Here is a 19,532-nt window from a genome sequence, read left to right on the forward strand (position 1 = left end):
TCGTAAGCAGCTTATTCTTGCGGGCTTCCAAAAGACAGACCAACGTCCTTGGCTCCAACAAGAATTACAGGCTCCTTGATAGAAAGATCAAACGAGAAATAGGTTTGACTGTAGGTTTAGCATACAGAGTCCTCAAATGTCACAGGAAGGGCGCACTCATGGAGGCCGCGCTCTGCTAAGTTTTAGCGCAACCTGACGTGCCGTACAGAGCACGCGTCTTTCCGTCTGTTCATCTATCTATCTATCTATCTATCTATCTATCTATCTATCTATCTATCTATCTATCTATCTATCTATCTATCTATCTATCTATCTATCTATCTATCTATCTATCTATCTATCTATCTATCTATCTATCTATCTATCTATCTATCTATCTATCTATCTGCCTGCCTGCCTGCCTGCCTGCCTGCCTGCCGCTGTGTGTTTGTTTGTTTGTTTCTTTGTTTGTTTGAGTGTGTGTGTGTGTGTGTGTGTGTGTGCGTGTGTGTGTGTGTGTGCGTGCGTGCGTGCGTGCGTGCGTGTGTGTGTGTGCGTGCGTGCGTGCGAGCGTGCGTGCGTGTGTGTGCGTGCGTGCGTGCGTGCGTGTGCGTCTGTGTCCAGTTATATGGGCTTTCTAGGCCTGGACGACAGGCGACCCCTTCGACGGATTATCTTAGCACCAACCCAATTGACACGACCACGGAAACAAGGCGCTAGCACTCACAGAGAACCCAGTGTTCGATCGCCAACGTCGCTCACGGACTAACGAGATTGGACGGGCAAACATCTGCGCCAGCTGCGCGTTGCCTTTCCCAAAAACTTCGCTGCTCTCTGGAATTTTGTTTGTTTGTGGGCTGTATGTTGGCCTAATTGTGGGCTTGAACGCTTGTTTGCTACATGGACTAGCGAGAGCTTCTTCTTTTTTTACAGTGTTGTAATGTATCGAAAAATAAAGTAAAATGCTGTTTTGTCGCCGTATTCTGTTTTCAGGCAACCCAAATACTTCCCAAATAGTTATTTTTATATTGAGGGTTCTTTTTTTTTCTTTTATGCAGTAGGCTGGCTCTCCTGCACGATTTCGCTTCAGTTGACGTCCCTCTAGCTATAAATACATAGGTAAGAAAACAAGCTGCTAGCGAAATCCAGGTGCCGTCACTGCTAAGTACAATTATAGACGCCCACTTGCTCGTTAACGAGCATGTTCAATGCACTACATGTAATTGGACTTCCATTTGTTAACTGCAAAAGTTGCGCTGTAGAGTGCACCTCTTATAGGCAAGTGCGCTTGTGTGGAAGCTATAACGACCGTAATACGAGTGATAAAATAGAAGATGATAGATGTAACGTTGTGAGGGAAAAACACGGCGGTATAGATTAAATAACAAGCAGATGCTGATGATGTAGTTGAGACCAAGAGGAAGGAAGCGGCGTTGCACGGGCCTTCTAAGGCGTACGAAAATGAGTAACTGAATATGTGCAAAGTGAAGTAAAACGTGATAGAGAACGGAATAAGATTAGGTGGCATAATAAGATAAGAAAAATTGAATGCATCGGAAGGACTCAGCTGACGCACGACAGGGATAACTGGTGATCGCTTAGGTAGATCTTCATCCTGCAGTGGCCACAAAATGGGCTGATGATGACGATGTCTATGACTCGTTGCAAGCACAATCGGCAAGCAAGCATGTCCTGTGTAATCACCCGTCATTTATGTTAAGGAAATGCGCAGTTCTACTTGTCCTCAGGATGCGCGATTGTCCACTCATTTATGTCACTATGAGAGCGCACATACGCGCTATATCTGGGCGGGAACTTAAAATGTGTCTTTCAAAGGTATGTAAAGACCAACCTCGTGGCTTTCCCTTCGTGTGCCCCATATTATCTGCCGAATAGCTGTGGTGCGATAAGACGGTTAGCGAAGAACGATCCGGAAACGACGACCACGGAACGCAGCCCCTTGATCCTCGGGCGCCGTGATGTGGGCAGTAGCGCCTACGGAGTCGCCGGCATAAATCCTTGCCTGCACGGTCCACCGGTTCGGCGAATGCCCCAGCAACCGGCGCCGTCACATTCAGTGCGTTTGGAGGCTGGGTCAGGGCGCATTCGGGGAATTCGGCTCAATGCGCTTTGCTAATCAAGGCCTCTTCGGCATTCGCGGATTCCTGTGAATAAGGCATCCCAGAGGCAATGGCAGCGGCCTCTCACCACAATACAGGCACCCTTCGGGAAAATCTCATCTGCACGCTCTTTGATAAACACGGGGATACATTTAATCACTATATCCGTAGCTGTCACAAAACAGCAGCGCGCGAGTACGGCGAATACAATAGTATGGAAGCGACTCAGAAAAGAAGAATTTGGTAAATGTTTCGCATTATAAGCATTAAACCAATAAAGCAGTTGAAAAAACGAATGACGCTCGAGTATAAAAATTAGGAAACGAGAACTATGTGGCTACTGTAGCAATAAAACGTAAAACGCGAACAGCCCAAGAAAGTTTCGCTCTGGACAAAAAAATATCATAACAGAAGACAACTACAGCTTTCTTCGCAGACGTAACACTTTTGCACTACTAAGTTGATGCTTGACGCTTCCCCGTGCTGTTGCAACACTGGCTCGGTAACACAAAGGCTCAACACTTTTCATTAGCACATCGTTTTACGCAGGTTACCCGACAAAGCTTGTCACGCTCTCGAAGAAAGAAAAAAATGCAACGCACATGGTGTAATCTATGTCAAGCGAAGTTATCGTGAACCGGCTTATTAAATCCTGTACAACTAAATGACAGTAATAAAACTGGTTATTTTCGTCCGATGCAACGTGTAACCTCGTGCAATATGTTTAGTTCAGTCACTGCACCGTTCACAAGCTATGACGAAAGGCAAACACCAAATCCGGCGGACGGCCTGCGCGAGACGCCGACGTAGCCACGTGAAGAGGACGAAAGTGATATATGATGCTTGTCGAAGAACTAATGCTGGTGAGAGGTGTGCGCACACAGTGGGATACATATGTAGATACATTTAGGAGTTATATGTCCCTTATGTCACAACTCTCGGTGGTATAATCTTTAAGCGGTATTACCCAAAAAAGCGCACATACCCAGAACACATATCCAGGTACCCAAGAGCGCGCTAAGCCAAATATAACGCATTTAAGAAGATCAAAAGAGTCACTCAATATCACGCACTCTTTCATCGGGAGTTCTGTGTGATTTAGAAAGTTCTAACATCTGAAATTATTTGTGCATGTTTAATGTAGTACCTTGATGCCTTACTACAAAGAAGATAGTAGGCTCGCAGGCGCTGTCTTGTGGGCCGACTCTTCCTTTTGCTGTGTCCTATCACGCGAGACACCGACCGCGAGATGGTCGGTTGCGAGCCCATGGTGCGAGAGACAAGGCAAGCTTCGCCTCTAACAAGTAGGCTTGATGCTCAGCCTGTTATGAAGCGAGGTAGCGGAAACGCACGCAAGCACTTTCGGTACTTCTTTTTCGCCGACGCGCTGATAGGCACTGTTATGCTAAGTAAAGCGGATGAGGCAAATAATGCATCACATCGCGCTACCATTTGTCTTACTCTCGGTTACTCCAGCGCCGCTGCACAGAGCCATATGGCCATATGAGATCCGAATTTGTCCTGTTCTCCTGGTTGTATTCGTGCGGCAATAACGTAGGCGAGCTAGGAAAAAAGAAACGCGAGAACAATCACGATTGGAAAAGCCAGCGGACATTGGGCATACCGGAGACACAGCAAACGTGATAATACGCGCTTGGTTCCGCAAAACATGAGTTCTTGCTGCTCTATTTCTGCCATGTAGAATAAAAGGTGAAATTTTTATTCTTCAGGAAATCGCCCTACTATTCATAACACTAGATCTGCGCAGATTTTATATAACTTTAGTAACTCTAGAAAACAAAAGACAGAATTCGTACATTGCTTTCATATTCTTTCAATGCAGGAGTTCTATTATTATTATTATTATTATTATTATTATTATTATTATTATTATTATTATTATTATTATTATTATTATTATTATTATTATTATTATTATTATATTGATCCTCAGGGGCATATATTCCTTCATTGCCTTACGTATATGCGTTATGCACCGTAGGATTCTCTACCTCTCTTTGTCAAGCGTTCGTAAATTCCTCGTACTCGGGCCATATTGATACATCTAATAACTTTCTCTTTATCTCATTCCATATTTTTGGCAACCCCATAATGCCTGTTAACCAGTTTCCGCATTCAAAACGGAAAGCGTGCTTTGCCTCGCTAAGGGTAATGCTGCAGAGAAACCAACTCTGCAAACCGAAAGCCACACGGGTAGTCACATTTGGGATGGGGGGGAGGGGCGGGGGGGGGGGGGCTGCGGACGAGAATCAACCTTAGTGTACGGGCTAGTGGTTAACCTTATCAGCCTGAAGTTATTCAACGTGCGCTCAAGTTTTTAAATTCCGTCCCTGCGAGTAATGCGTCTTGCACGGCAAGCAGGCGAGAACGTTCGAACAGAGCCGACAGGCGGGTGTTTATCTCCCGTTCTGGCGCAAGAGTTCGTTTGCAGCTTCGAGCCCGAAGAAATTAGTTTATCTTCTGATCAAGAGCGAAAGGTAAAATAAACATGCGTATCATGAGGTAAGGTCTTATTGTAGCTCCAGCGAAAGGCTCAAACTCCACAGCGAGAAAGAATTAACCAAACAACAAATTCATTTGCAAAATCTATTCAGCGCCGAGCCATGTCTGAAATTGCAGTAATTTTTTTTTTCAGTTTCAGTGTTGTGCGCAGAATAAGGGGAAAAGATGTGTGCCTTGTCTTTCAGACAATATGTTGTTCTGAAATTAATTTAAAAGTGGGTTGTCACGTTATTACACGGGGTTATCACGTTTTTACACGGCCTCATTACGTTATTACACCAACTTATTACGTTACACGGAGTTGATACGCTAGAAACCACAGATTCCTCATTTTAACACGTCACGAATTATTCACGAGCTTCGCTCACGCTTAACGTGGAATCACTTTGAAATTGCTGGTTTAATCTATGACTTATTCATTTCTGTGATACATTCGCTTTCCTCCAAGGCGCAACGGACTCTCCAAAGACTGTCAACGCATGCTTTCTTTAAGACTATGGCTGAAGAAACCACCATATATGGAATGATGTTCCCGTGGATACCTTACCACCGCAATATCCCAGGAAATGTTGCTGCTAACGAGGCGGCAAGGCAAGCGTATAAGGACAATGTAACATCACGACTTCCTCTATCACCGGGAGATTTGCGCCATATTCTATGAGACCCACTTCAACTCGTGGTTTCAGAGGAACATCGTTTGATCAAACTTCTAAACCTTCAATATTACTCACTGTTGATCCTTGCTTTAAATTTCATATCCCATGCACATTAGATACGAGCAGATCTGTTAAAAGTAGTTTACCTCTTGAGGCTTGGTACCGCGCTTACAAAACATTTTCTGGGTAAAATTTGTCGCGATGATAGCCCGCCACACATTTGTGGCTACATCAGATGGAGACATATACCATCCATTACTATAGAATACTTGCGCCACAATACTAAAGGACACTTCTTGATACACACTATAATGGCAATAGACCGTAGGCCCTTAAGTCGTAGAAGATCCTGGCCCCTATCTAACAGATATGTTACAAAGGCGAGCGTTAGTGGTCCTCCTGAGATTTCTGGAAGGGAGTGAAATTGTCAGAAATTATTGATTACAGTTTGTATTACTTTCTGTTCCTGAATTAATGTGAACCTCCGTGACCTGACCATGTTTTCTCTATTTAGTGCATCTGTGAGGGCTGACTTTACGTTCCAGTTCGTTTTATGTAAAATCTGTCGTGATGTGTCTTTGCATTGTATTTATGTGAGCTGACTTTACGTTCAGTGCGGACTATGTGACCTCTGTTGTGTCTTTATATGGCATTTATGTGAGCTGACTTTACGTTCCAGCGTGCTTTATGTAGTCTGTTTTGTGAGTTCTCTTTTCTACACTTGTGCGAGATCTGTCGTGAACAGATCTTTAGCGCATTTACGTCACCGGACTGTGACTTTTTCGCTCTTGTTAACTTCTTTTGTTCTATCCCGACTTGTTATTTCGAATTTCGTATATATCTGTTCTATGTCAAACAGGAGTAGCTAGCGCCGTCTAAAGGCCCCAACATCTCTTAAATATCATGCATTAAAAAAAGTAGGGGAAGCCTTTAATAACATTATTATTATTATTATTATTATTATTATTATTATTATTATTATTATTATTATTATTATTATTATTATTATTATTATTATTATTATTATTATTATTATTATTATTATTATTATTATTATTATTATCCCCTCTCATTGGTCTTGTCAGAAGCAGCAGTCGTCATGAATACGTGGAACACTTGGGCTATGATGCCTCACCAAATTATTTAATTCACTTTTGTATTGTCCCATATAAAAATAAACAACTTTATTCATTCAAGCGCTTTGTATTCGTTAGCCTTGACGCTCGTCTAACGATTCTTTCTCACTTGCATAATGAGGGTGTGCTGAAAAAAGCTGAGGCTAATTATCACCGCAAACAAAATTAGAGGCCGTAACCACAACGAGGGCAAGGTCAGCCATTAATTGGTTGAGAAATTCAGGCACGCTGCCTATTCCAGCAGAAGCACATCACGCGAAGAAAAAAAAAATAAAGCTTCTTGCATTGACTTGAAAAGCCCAGAAATGAAAAAAAAATATGTTAAAAGTAAGACACGCGCACTTAAGAACTAAACTATGCAGGACACTCAGACAAGCGCGGCGACAATATAAGGAGATGGCCCCATTGCCTAGTGCGCGTTTCGTTATCTTTGTTTTCTTCTGGTCAACGGTCATGAATAATGGAACGTGGCACGCCAGCACTTTGCGGCCTCGTTTGCAAGGCAGACAGAACCGTTTTCGTGATAAATGAGGAGCAATTTTATGCGAGAAGAGCGCGGAAAGAGACGGAAAAAAGGTAGGACGGACGATGTAGGAGTGACGCAAAGAGTACGAATGCGGCGATAAAGGGTTCTCGAATTCGTGGAGACACCATACCCGCGCCACGAGCTAATGCCTTCTTACATTACCGCCGTTTTTTTTCTTCTTGTCTTTTTTTTCTGGGCAAAGTGTAGTCCCAAACGTGATAATCGCGATGATGGAAGTAAATAGAAGAGCAACTGCAAAACTAGAAGGATCAAACGAGAATGCGTCCCAATAGTTCTACCAACATATTTGTAGAACGTCCCAATACGAAGATACCAACAACCACGTTCGCATGTCAAAATGTGCGGCCAGCACAACGAAACAGATCGTAGATCGCTTACTTTGCTTCACTTTATTGGGCCTTTAATGTGGCGTGCACGAAGAGTAGGTGTTGTCTTAGGTGTGTTGTCTTAGGTGGCAGGCACAACACAAGAGGAGATGGTTAGACAACAGGACTAACTAGCAACTGAAAGCCGTTCTTGCAACCACAAAAATAAGCAGCTCCAAACGAACTTCGCCCAAGTCACGCGCGAACAAGGATGGAGGAAGATGAAGGAAAGAAAGGAAGAAAGAGAGACAGAAAGGATGTATGGTAAAAGCACCTAGAAAGCCACAAACAAGGAATGAAGCGGGCAGCAATGCTTGTGGTCACGTGTATAAGGATGTACATCTTCTATACGAGAATGTCTGCGAAACGACACAGAAAGACAACATTCAATATGTGATTTCCCGGCATTGGACCTGCGGTACTTCAGCTTCAAGGGAATACTAGGTCCCTCTATGGCCAACGTATTGATTGGAATGGCGAGAGTTAATGGCACTCGAGAAATTTCTGGAAGCCAGCGACATCATTTCGGGAAATGTTGAGGAGAGCAGTTATGTATTGTAAGCTCACTGTGTGTGTTCTGTTTAATGCGACTTTATTACATTCTGTGTCTGGCTTCAAGCGGCTTCCCGCGAACTTATTCTGTATTTCTTTCTGCCCCATGACTTTAGCGTAGTTATGTGACTGGACTTTAAGATTGAATGTGTTTCGCCTATTCGTGTAGCTTGACTTCTAGAATATAAGTGTTTGACCTATTTATACGTGTCCACTTTCAGTTTAAATGCACTTTTACGTGATTTCTTCCTTTGGCGTTTATTATTTGCGTTTCTGCGTGAAAAGAAGTAGCTAGCGCCGATTGAAAGCCACCAACATCTCATAAGCATAATATATTTTAAAACATGTTCCTTACACTTTTTTCAAAAGGTTCATATTTTTAGCAGATAGCGGGAGTGATAAACAGCTGACACAGTTGCGAGCTACCGCATTTATCAGTTGCGGTAAGCACGAAGACTTTGAGACAGCCTTTCGCTTTGAATGGCGCAGGGGAAGTTGATGGCATCTACGATTCTTGACATCTCGGAACTCGTCATTCGTCCCTTTACCCAGACGTTGTGCTTTCGACACCACACAAAAAAAATCAAGTGTACAACTGAAGAGAATACGCGTGGTAACAGCATTCGTCTGATCGCGCGCATAGTTTTTCACTTATCATTGGGCAGCAACTGAAACGAAAAAAAAATACCAATAAAACCAAACACTTTCTCCCTCACAAAATCGTCAGATTCATTTTCTGTAATCTCACTGTAAAATGCTGACATGTAACGTGCATCTTCCCCACGAGTGATTCGGCATTTCTTCTACCCTTCCCCCCCCTCCCCCCCCCCTTTTCAGCGGCTAAAGTAGACTTCGCAAAGTCCGTTCATAGCGGCAGGAACTCATAGATCCTTAGTTTCAGGGAAAAGTAGTTTGGAGCGGTAAACATCAATAATTAGAAATTTAGAGGTTAATTACGTACCTTACCTAACTCAGGAGCTTTTATGTACATACAATAAAATGGAGATTTAGGTCTTGTCGGCTTCCACATCGCAAAATTTCATTCTGCCTGTTGCAATTTCCAAAAACACATGAGGTAAAAAATAATGTCGGAGCAGAATTTTTTCTTTTTTTGTCGTTGAGGCCATCCGTTTTCTTTTATACAAAGCTTGTCGAAAATTACAAAATTTAGAAACAAACTGAAACCTAAAGCTTACAAACTTGTAGCTGAGCAATAATTTACTCAGACACAAAATTGATTACCGTGTACCAACCTTAAATATACGACTAGCTTGAGAGCACAACTTTTGCAAAACCTTCGCAAACATTTGGAAGAATTTTACGCAAGCTCTAAACTCTCGCGTCAAATTTATGTGCTTCATATGCTATACCACGTGTAGTTACCATTTGTTCTCGGTGCCGAGTCGCAAATTTATCATCTTTGTGCCTCGAAAGCTTTTTTTTTTTTACCTGACGATTTTCAACAGCAATGTCTGTGAAAACTATGAGGCCTTAAATCAATATATTGCTTCCTGCGATCCGTATAAATCAGCTTTCTCTTTAGAGTGCGGCAAATTTCAATCCAATTGGTTCAGTGATTGCCTGATGACAGCATGTTTGCGTTTGAGTTCTGCTCTGATGGATAATTCGCAGTTGGCCCCGAGCTAAGGCGTCCTTTTAATACGTTTCCTTCTAGCCACGGTGGCTTAGTGGCTATGGCGTTGCGCCGACCTCGAAATGAGGAATTCAATCCTGGCCGCGGGGGCGCAATTTCCATGCAGGCGATCCCCAGCGTAGGGTAGCCAACCGGATCTCTTTCTCTGGCTAACCTCCCTGCCTTTCCCCTTTCCTCTCTCTCTCTTCATGCAGGCGAAATGCGATGAGGCTAGTCGTAGAATCAGGCGCACGTTGAAGAACCCCAGATGGTCAAAATTAATCCGCAGAAATAACTAATCCGCAAAATAACGCACGGCTTTCGGAGTGACAGTTCCATCCTCTTGTTTGATCAAAGGCTATTTTTTTTTTAATGGACACGCCTCTATATGGTACACAGCCTCTGCGCCACCAATAAACATAGCTGGAACTCAGGCCCACGTGTGTCTTTGTTACTGCGTCCCCGTCCTTCTGCTCTCTGCTCCTTCCACCCAGATACAGTTTCCTTTCCAGCATACGACTGTTTCGAGAGACACGGGATTGGCGCAACGGCTCGAAGCTTATACAGTATCGCGTATTGACGCGGTGTTACTGCGCCGTCAACCGGGCGCCGAGACCTCCGCACGCACGTGAAGTTCCCGAGTAAAGCGGCGGCCACGGACCGCACTTGAGTCTTCGGCGAAGAGCCCGGTGGGACAATCGGCGGGCTCTCTGCCGACTGCATGGCGTGACCAGGGCCAATCACGGGTCGCCCGCGCGCCCCGGGGCCGAAGCTCCGGAAGCCAGGAACGTTCACGCCACTTGTATTTCCCCGCGCACCACCTTCTTACTTTCCCGCGAGCGAGCAGCCGCCGGAAGGTCCCAGGTGGCTCCGGGGTAATGAAGGTTCGGCACCGTCGCCCCCCCTCCCCCCCCCCCCCCCCCCCCGTGGCGCCGACACACTGCCCGCTCCCGCTCCCGCCTCGAGACGAAATTGCGTTCTCTTCTGCCCGACGTTTATTTAAGGGCGCCACCTGGCAGGTACCGCGCCCCAGCTCTTTCCCTCCTCCGTTCCTCCCCGCCCCCTTGTACCTTGTTCGAACAGGGAGCAGCGAGACAGCGGTAATGGTTTTTTTTTTTTTTTTGCAACGAGAGGTGTTCTGGTGTACGGAGAAGGATTGCGCAGTTGGTCTCTAGGGCGACGTATGTGCGACTTCTCCAAATGCTAGCCAAAAGGAAATACAGTTAGGAAGGGCTCAAAATGATTGAATAAAGAGCGGCCATTTTAACGAGGGCCGTGTCTAGTTGGCCAGATTTTACGTTGGAAGCTGACCAGGGAGTCTGAAGACAAAGAAGAGACCAAAGGTGCAAGCAAGACAGAGAGAAAGACTGGCAAGTCAGGAAAAGCAAGGTTACCCTTAGATGGATCCTGTTTGTTACCCTGCCTTGAAAAGAAAAAGTAGTTATTCTTATGAATGAAAGACGGAAACGAAGAGAGTAAATTGCGCATAATCTGAATATGACAAGCCGTGCCGAAAAACCTTGAGCCAAGGTCGCTTGCGATGATCTTGTTGATCAAGCGCAGCATACACGGGATCCTGCGAAGAATGCGCACAGCCGGCCTCCGCTAGCGACGAGTACCTCACAGACGTTTGTGAGCAGCAATCAGAACAGAGACAGCTTCTCAATTGGGTTGAGAAGTCTGTGGATTGTAACGCGCACAACTTTCGACTTAGTTTGCCGGCAGCAATCATCTTCGTTCGACGGTTCCTTCAAGGCTGTGCTGGCTGTTTTATTATGAAAACGTCATTAAGATAAAAACACACAAAATTACGAACGAAAGAAAAGCAAATGAGTTCACCTTAGCAACTAGAGGGAACAAAAAAAGAGAGAGAAGGCAGGAATGTTAACTAGAAATACAAGCTTGTACTTGCCTATATAGGCTAATTCATGAATAAGCAAAGTCAAGAACGCAAAGAAGGGTATATAGGTACTTCTCGTGGCATTAGGAAGCTGTCGACGATTTTACGTAGAATGAGTATTTTCGCGTATGAATGTATTGGTAGCAGTAATTTCGGAAACCCAGCTAGTGTACGACACTGAGTTGCTTAGCTGTGGTGACGCCAGCTGCTGGCACTGGACCAATGTCGCTGGCGGTGAATTACAGAAGCAGAGTGTAGACACACCACGCACCCGAAGCGTACTCTGTCTTTAGCAGACATGATATGCTTCCTCTCTCTTAGGGGCGGTTACGGTTTACAAACATTTGTTGTAAGCCATGTCCGACATTGCAGAACAGGACAGCGTCATCGGGAAACTTCCGGTTACCGACATTTCCCCCTGCATCGCAACACATAATGCTTTCCAATCTATTCTTCACTCATGTCGCCAGCGCAATATAAATTGCAGCATTAGACTTGTTGTTAGTGGAGCTTACACTTTCTTGCATCCATGTGCAGTGCATTAATATAAGTTCAGGCAGCGCTTGTAGCTGGACTGCTCGCGTAGTATATAAGAGCAGCACGCTAGAGTGTTCCAGGTAACGCTGGACTGCACTGTATATCACGAATCCTGCTTGAAGGCAAGCGAAGTTTTCAAAATGGTGCGCATAATCCGGAAAGATGCTTAGGCCAACTGCTGGGACGTGCACTGTTGATTGAAGAGCTGCTTCCGTGATCTAAGCTGAGATGGAAACGCATGTCGCGGATTTTCTCAGCTTCTCTTCTCGCTTATCCATTCGTTCTCGTACGAGCCGCACGGCCAGCACGGAGACACAGCGGTGGGTTGGTGTCTAGAATTTGTATTGATGAATGTGCAGCACGCCGTTTCTGTGTTTAAATTAGCCAAAGGGACGAAGTGTGAAGGTCGAAATAATGTTTGTGCGGAAACACAGAAATGAATTAGGACGTTAAAACGACGTTGCACTATTGATTCAGAATATTATTAGATGGTGTTCTAGCAAAGGTTTATAAATACACCGGTGCAATATAGGACGCGGCTGGAGGAACATTGCTTCTATATGGAGCAAATCACCCTATTTTTGTACTTTGTCTAATTACAGAATCAGTTAATGTTAATTAATCAATTTCACTTGGTAAACTTTGTAAAGGTCCTATCGCGCCTTAGTTTTTGGGCGTTCGAGGAAACGACCTATTGAACACTTCTTCTTTTCTTCCTTCTTTTTTCTTTTTTACTCTTTGTGCTGTCCGAGGTACCAGCGTAACAGACGACTGCGCGAGCCGGAGCGAGTGCCGAATCGTGACGATATTCTGCTCAACGTGACCACGTTTAGTCTGATGATATCATAAAATATCCTGGGAAACGTTCTGGGAAACGAGAGTAAAAAGTTGTTCGTAGAAAAGCTACCACAGTAAATTATTCCGCAACTCTGAGACTTCCGAGTATGTTTTCTGGGGTCTGAGCTCGAGGAGATTCGTTTAACGCGCAAAAATTTTAAAGGATAAAATGTCACGTCAGGACTCCATTAAACGAAGAGACATTGCCTGGCGCACCATTCCCATCTACCGCTAATACGCGCCGCAGCAATTTAGCGGGAAACGCGCGGAGAAACTCGAGTTTTTCCGTCAGCAGCGCTGAGCCCCTAAAGTGAAGAGTTCCGACAGCAATCACGTTCGTCGCGCTGCGTTTGCCAGCACGCGCGACAAACGTTACCGCTGCGCAAAGCCAATTAGCGCTTGAGCAATCGTCGACGCATCGCTGCTTCGCAGAAACCTCGGCGTTCAGTGCCGTCGCACTTTTGCTCCTACGTAAGCACTTTTTTTCTCGCATATCCGGCGGGAATTCGCAACACTTTCACTAGTTCTGCGAACTTAGCTGAGCGTGCTACACTTTGCAGGCGGTCCGTAATAACGCATTCCGGCGCGGATACGCTGATGACAGTTAGAAACAGATGACGGGTCGAGAGCGCGCATCAATGATTAATGAGGAGTTCGCCGTGAAGCCAACGTTACTCGCTGCTGCAGTTTGGCGATATCGAACTGAAACGCAGGAAGCCAGAGCGACAAAACGAGTAGTAAAGAAAGCTACACACTAGGCGATGACGTTTAACGCATGTGGATATCACAAGCGGCCCTGCGCGGTGAAGCGTGTTCAGTGTCAGCAGTCAGTTGAACCGACCCTACAAGTCAAGCAACTACACCACAGCGAACTCGGACGAGTTCGTGAGTGCGCGGGAAGGGGTAAGGAGCGACCTTTTGGCAGATAACAGATCGGGACGGCATTAAATGTCCCGTTTCTCGTGCAATTGATTGACTGAAAAAGGACAGGACAGCTGCGATCTCCTACTCGTCCGTGCAGCGGTTTTCTCGGGTTTCCTTACAAGCCTTACGAGTGCATGTTGTGGCCGCCACGCTGTCCAGACGCGGAGCGTATGAGCAAAAAAGAAACGTTTTATGAACCTACTAGATAAATTGCCGTAAAAGCTAGTAATAAGCTCTTTGCAATGACCCTTTCCACAATCTTGAATGAGGACACGCCTCTAGACAAGGCGTTCTGTCCTCAAAGCCACAGCTCCCGCGGCTGCATTAAATTGACTCGAGCCCTGTAAAACATAAAAAAAAAATTCAGTTTATCTGCTACTCAACGTGTCCCCCGAAAATCTCTAGCAAAAATATGCACGCATGCATATATGCCGGCCCGACATCCGCTTACCTCCATCGTTGCACTTCATCACTCTTTCCCGCAGTTCAGATCTTCCTGTTTGCTGATACAGACACGGCACTTCCCTGTTTCTTTGTTAAATTTATTGCCGCCAAGTCTTCTAATCGAACCCTCCCGGACCACTCTGGCCATAGCTGCTGCTTCTGTTTTTGCAGAGTAGCGCACACACAAGATAATGCTCGCATAATGAATCGTCTTATGCGTAGCCCCATCTATACAACCCCTGTAAAGACGTGTCAGTGCCCGGCTCTGTTCTCTACAATATGACGCAGTAAAACAACAGAAGGTACCTAAATATCCTGAGTGCCACGAATATACGTCTTTATAAAAGCGAAGCTTTCTACGCCTTCTCTTCAGTTGTTTGGCACATTTGCTTGGTCAGGTTCTTGCCGAGTAAGGCGGGCTTAATAATTATGCCTTAATTATTGTAGGTGGGATAATTATGGCTTAATATTATAGCAGAATAACGCGAGAGACATATTAAAAGCAGTAAAGAGGCAAAAACTCGTCAGTACCTTATATCTGCTATACCGGCACTTCAAAGCATATGACAAAAGCTGAACAAAAATCAACTGCACCTATGTGCAGAACACTTACACATACCATAACTGTCCTTTGATCACCAGGCATCTAGACATTGAAAATGAGACACGGTCTCATAGCTATTCTCCACAGTCCGGAGCGAAAGCACGTGGCATAGGTAAATTTTGGCCCCAATTAATAGGGCGAAACACATGGAAATGCATCGCTTGTTAATGCAGCAAACAGACCCGCTGCTTGAGTATAGTGCAATATAGGTGCCGAAAAACGTGCATTCGCCAAGAATAAAATAAAAATAAAGAACATACGTTTCGGGCCCCGTACGGCTCCCTTGATCAGAATGAAGATGTAAGCATGGGCGGGCGGCTATTTATGGGCAAGGTGGCGCAGTGTTCGGGTGTATATACCTGGGGGCTATCACTCCGCGTCCTGTTTATCGTGTGTCTAGTTGATTGCATGTAAAATGATTCTAAAAGCAAACGGGCAGATAAGTGTTTCTCTTTTGCGATCCCAGTCAATGATGCGTCCGGTTAGTTCGTGATGTTCCGCCAGGGCGTTCGCGGCTATAAGGCCCTTGGCGACGTCATTCATGTGTTGTTTCAAGCGCCGTTTAATATATCCGCTCTCGCCGATGTACGACACGTCACACTCCTTGCATGGTATCTTGTACATCACTCCCGGGTAGTCCGTGTGTTTCAAAGGGTCTTTTGCGCGAACCAGCTGTTGGCCAAGTTGTCGGGAAGGCACGTGGGCGATTTGAACACCGTAGCCCTTGCCCTTGCACACATGCTTACATCTTCATTGTGGTCAAGGACCCCGTACGGGGCCCGAAACGTCTGTTCTTTATTTTTATTTTATACTTGGCTAGTGTACGTTTTTTGGCACCAATATGTTTCCTCGCCAGATGAGTTTTCGTCGAACACTTCACTATAGTGCAATATAGTACCGGAAATGGTGGCCTGAAGAGTAGACTGAACTCAGAGATAGTGTATTCCGCGGTCGTGTGGATCATGTATACATCGGGAATGGGAGCGTTGGGCACACCTTGCTGATTTTCAGGGCAGGCACAAGATTGCTAAACTGCAAAACGCGTTGGAAAAAGGAACGATAAGCTTTAAAGGATTAATTAACCGCTTCACCAAAAGCTTGGCATCACATAGATTGCAACATGTCAGTTGGATCCGCACAACTGTTTTTGTGTTCTTACGCCATTATATTTATAGTGCAGTGTTGCACTGAAACTCTTCTCGTATAACACTTCTTTTTTTTTTCATTTAGTCATAAGTGCTTCCGTAAGGTGGAGTGAGTTAATCGTCCTTTTCTCTCGCTGTCGTCCGCGGCGGTATACCGCAGAATGGAGCAACGACTGCTCAGCCCAGTTCGTTAGCAAACGAATTATATTCGCTTTTCCCCATTAGCTGAAGAATCCACCACGCCTGCACGCTATCAGAAACGAGCCTGTCGGAGGAGAGAACAGGATCGAATGAAAATCACCGCTTTTATCGCGCTGGTTTCGTGGAAGCAGAGTCTGGACTCGGGGGTCCCGTTAATAGATGTTTCGGCCTCGGCCGGCATCGCTAAGTGCTCTTTCTGGAAAAATAAAGCCCGCACTCGTCTCTCGCGAGCGAAGAGCGATGATCGCGCGTACTCGTCGTCGATGCGCCTGTCTGTGATTGGGAAACGTATTAAAAAAATAACAAGCATAGAAGCAAAGCTGTCGCTACCTGCTCCGACGTAAGTTACCGCAGGAAAACTCCCTTGGTCTACCAAAACAACACTGAGAATCCGCAGTGTCAACAAGGAAAGCACCAGCCGACGTCCAGCCTGAAGGGCGGACCTTACGAGGAGCAAATGCTCATCATTAGTCGGCCACACGAACCTTGCTTATTTCGCCCTTTTCTTCCTTTTCGTTCTTTCTTTCGTTCTTTCTTTCGTTCTTTCTCCATCGTAGATTTTATTTTTCTGCCGCATTTCTTTTGGACGCCGGATCGACCCACCGGAGGCGAAAAGATAAAAGCAGCGAGAGACAGAGAGAGAGAAATCGAGGATTAAGGAAACGGGCCCATTCCGCTGGTTGGCGTTTGATTCGTCATCGCCTCTATGGGCGCCAGAACGGGTCGCTCAGGTGTTGTTTCTTCGACGGCCAAATAAATGGCTCCGTATCTTCGGGTTTGCTTGGAGCCGGCTATCTGTGTACATACGTCTTCGGTTGTGCGCTAGCACGATTATCCCTGGTCGCGGCGGCGGCAGCTTAACAGTGATCTCCTCAAACACAAAACACCCCTAATGCGTCAGTGTCTGCCGTCATCGAATGTAGAAGTATCGGGTACATCGCACAAACCTTTTTTTTCTTCTTTTTTCTCTTACCTAACCGACTCTGCAGGCATTTTCACTAAAATTGTTCTCTCTCTCTCTCTCTCTCTCTCTCTCTCTCTCTCTCTTACGCAGCTGGCTCTGGTTTGTTCATCCGCCTGGGCACGGTATCGGGACGTTCGAGTTTTACTTTCTTTCTCGTGCTCTAATTTTACGCCATCGACGCTGCAGTTAGTTTGAACAAAGGGCACCAGGAAGGAATCAACGGCAAATTTCATTCTTTGCTGAACCTACCGCAAGTAGGTCACAATGACTCCGGATATGTGCAGTCATTGTGACACACTCGTTTCTTTACCACAAAAAGGTCCCAGGCCTGCACAGCACACGCAGCATAGTCACGGCGTAAGCTGGACGAGGGGCTCCATAAGCATTCCATTTTCGGCAGCACGCACTAGAGGATAATCATGGCCAAGCCTCCTTGCGTTGTTTTCACGAAAACAAACTAAGCTGTCTTCCCGGCGTCGACCTCGAGCTGGGGCTTGTGCTGCCCTCTGCACAGCGGTCTGCTGAGCCCGACATTGCCTGGTTGCAGCTGCGCACGTAGCTCACATCGCGTGGCATCTCACATTACTTGGCAAGTGGCAGAATACGACGCTGCTCTACTGAAGTTTCTGCTGATGATGATTTATTGGCATCCCTTTTGAAAAGGGGCCGTGACAAATAGTCACCGCCTGCTTGATTTAGCCAGGTATGCTGTATATGTCTTAAATTCTAGAATTTTTGTATGCATCTCCTTAATCTTTTTCTTTTTTGCTTCCTCAAAACTTCTCTATCTACCTTGTACCGCTACCTATGCAACTGCTACATGGCGTTCCGTGTGGTGCTAGAATATGCAACTGCGATGCAAAGTATGCACGTATAGACGATATATGCGGCGCACACCACACCACGCGCGACTCCTCGCGCGCTATGATGCGTGTGTTCGCCCTTTTCGCGGTACACTTTGTTCTGGAGAAACTAGATGGCGCTTTCAGCGCCGCGCCGCACGTAACCTCGGCGACAGCGCACGAATACGAAACCACTACCGCTTCCGCCATGCTTCTGCGCAATCAGCTATCAAAAATGCAACTGCTTTCGCTAACGCACTCTGCTCCGATCGTGCTGAAAATTGTGGAGCGGCGGATTGAAGACGTGTGCAGTAGTTTGCTGCGAAAGTAGCGAGTGACATATTGAGGAACGAAATGAATCTGTGTTACCACGCTCAAGGGCCGCTGTTACATAAGGAGAGCCGGCGGTGCCGGCCCCATCGCGATGCACGACTTCGCTCATACGCCAGCGTTTTATCGCTTACCTCCAAAGAAAGGACTTCAACCCCAGAACGTCGGCAAGAGTGAGTACCGCTCCTTAAGCAATGACAAAGAGCATAGCGCCGCGTCCTGTCGCAGTAAGTTTCCCGCACGTTATCTACACGCATGTAACACCCAACTGGGACGCAAACTTACGCCCACTCTGTCGCCAACGTATCAAGATTTAACTGAATGCGCACTTCATACGCACAATAAATGACGGACTACACCGACAGCACACGAATGGCCCAAGCTGAAGGTTTCGTGACGGTCCGCAATTGAGTAAGCGAGTTACTAGCGATAATATATCTTTGCTACAAGGTAGTACAATGCACAAAACAGTACGTGTCAAGCCTTGTGCGCAGTAGCAAAAATCTATCGGAACTGAGCACACCCACGAGCGATGGCAAGAAAATAATCACATAGTGACCGTACCGAGGAACTTTACTGAGTCAGAAACGTGACAAGTTGCTGCTTCAAAGCATTTGCCAAATAAAGAACGATGAGCAAAACACGCTGATACTGATTCAATTTATGAGCGAAAAGTTTGGATAGCTTGGGATACTTTCTAGCCCCGCTTTTAGAACAAGCACCATATGCGCTGCTCACGCCGTTTGTACATAGTATCATAGTATCATAGAACGGGGGGGGGTCTTCATCTCATGTTATTAAAATTACAATATCAAAGTATTTTTCCACAGCCTTTGTACGCCGCTAATTATTACGGAGATGTGTATGGCAGCAGAAGCTAAACCACTGCTAAGTAGTTTGACGAATCTACATCTAATCTCGGCTGCTGCAGCATTGATGGTGCAACGCCTACGAACGTCGTTCGCAAGCTGAACCGCCGTGCGCATTTTATCTCTTGTGGCTTGTGATAATCGATGTGCGTTAGCATTCGCGATCATATTGAAAACAGGTTTTAGCACATCTCGTTCGACATTTGCGACACAACCAAAGTCAAAAATGAAAGCTTTTAGCGAAAAAAAAACACAAGATTGCTGTACTTTCGCACAAGCTACCGTGACATTTGTGAAACGTCGCATTAAATAACAGGACGCGTCCTCTTTCATAATGGGGTACTCGACTTCGGACAAATTTACACTGGCAGGCGCTGCTAAGCTTCTATATGATTGCACCTCGAGGCAATCAGTCAGTCAGATA

General features: G+C 45.7%; 1 protein-coding gene across 2 annotated transcripts in view; it reads right to left on the minus strand.

Annotated features, from left to right (window-relative positions):
• Nucleotides 1-18,495, minus strand: part of CngA (Cyclic nucleotide-gated ion channel subunit A) — a 371,493-nt gene extending 352,998 nt beyond the window's left edge. For both annotated transcript variants that reach the window (XM_065432743.2, XM_070535384.1), the window contains exon 1: nt 18,374-18,495. The gene's annotated coding sequence lies outside the window, so the exon portion shown is untranslated. The remainder of the gene's footprint in view (nt 1-18,373) is intronic.
• Nucleotides 18,496-19,532: the final 1,037 nt, after the last annotated feature.

This window comes from Dermacentor albipictus, chromosome 3, assembly GCF_038994185.2.
Source record: "Dermacentor albipictus isolate Rhodes 1998 colony chromosome 3, USDA_Dalb.pri_finalv2, whole genome shotgun sequence".
In the NCBI taxonomy this organism is placed as follows: domain Eukaryota; kingdom Metazoa; phylum Arthropoda; class Arachnida; order Ixodida; family Ixodidae; genus Dermacentor; species Dermacentor albipictus.